Source organism: Cyprinodon variegatus, unplaced genomic scaffold, assembly GCF_000732505.1.
Source record: "Cyprinodon variegatus isolate N-32 unplaced genomic scaffold, C_variegatus-1.0 Scaffold968, whole genome shotgun sequence".
NCBI classification, from domain to species: Eukaryota; Metazoa; Chordata; class Actinopteri; order Cyprinodontiformes; family Cyprinodontidae; genus Cyprinodon; species Cyprinodon variegatus.
Genome location: NW_015151421.1, coordinates 105,563 through 107,081, shown reverse-complemented (window position 1 = coordinate 107,081; position 1,519 = coordinate 105,563).

The following is a 1,519-nucleotide window of genomic DNA, read 5'->3' as shown; positions in this document are numbered from 1 at the left end:
CATTATTTGAATGTCAGCAGACAGCAAGAAGCCTCCCAGATCTCCAGATGCATTTGAGATATCAAAAAAGTACTCGAGTGTTGTTCAGCATGGGGGTGAGTAGAAAATGAAGGCTAATCATGTTTTGGGTGTACTATTCCTTTAAGAGCAACACAGAGGGAGCATTGATACGCAGCAGGAATATTGAACCAAAATATCTTTTTAGATATCTTCATCTAAGTAAATCTGGGGTCAAAAGTTACACACTGTGACTTTAAATTCAATAAAATTCAAAAAGACTTTATTAATCCCAATAATAATTTAAATGAATAAATAGAATTGATTAAATCAATCAGCACAGCAGTCTTTTTCTTCAATGGTTGTACCTCGGTTTATAAAATCCGTAAATCTACTTTCATAATAATTTTCCCACATTCTGCTTTTTAAATGGATACATCTCCTTAAACACTATTTATAACAGATGGATCATCAAGCTGTTTGGTCATAGACAAAGAAAGGTTTTTCAGCATAAGTTCCCTTTTCTTTCCTATAGGAAAGTGAAAATGTGGAGGAGGGCCTGAAGAAGTTCCTCAGGGTTGAGTATTCGGCCCCCTACCCTGGTATATGTGTTGTGATTCCACTTGTTAAATGTTTGCAGCATTTTTGCTTACATTGTGATACAGAGACATCATAGTCATCCCTGAATATCCCACACTCCTTAAGCTTTTTTGCGATAATATTAACCAATTTTTGCCCTTTGCAGGACAATTCTTAAGTTGTGCGAGAATTTTTCGATCGAGCCGAGTTTCAGCCTCATGGTGCGTCTTGCATCGTGTAGTATACAGGGGGTAACGAGGGGCGGGAAAATCAAACATATTCAAATTCAGTCTGCAGTCGTAACATCGCTTCAGAGCGAGGGGCCGCACAGTGTGAGAGCGTGCATCATGAGCTGTAAACTTTTGAACCCTGAGGTTTCGTCGTACAATTTCATCTGTAGCTGTGTGCAACGATTGAAAATCCTGCACATGTGTATGCCCAGTTTTCTATCAGGTCAGCATACCCCGTCAGACCAGCATACCCACAGTCAATACGCATGCGCAAGACATCAGATTTGCGTTTATCCCTTTAGTTTCATACGAAATATACTCTTTAAACTACCTCAAAGGGAGTGTATCCCTTTAGTCATGTTTTAAAAGAAACAATTTAAGGTCAGATCGCTATACGCTTCAAAAAAACACCTAAAAGTAAGTCATTAAATTGTTGTTATTTTTGTACATGACTAAAAGAATACACCCCCGTTGAGGTAGTTTAAAGTGTATTTTTTGTACAAAAGTAAAGAGATAAACTAAAGGGATAAACGGGTTTTGACTATGGGTTTACTCATCTGACAGAACACCGGCTTCAATGAGCAACCTTATGGATATTGCTGCTGGAAGTCTGCAGATCTGTTCCCCCTTAAAGGAATAGTACACCCAAAACATGATTAGCCTTCATTTTCTACTCACCCCCATGCTGAACAACACTCTGGAGTACTTTTTTG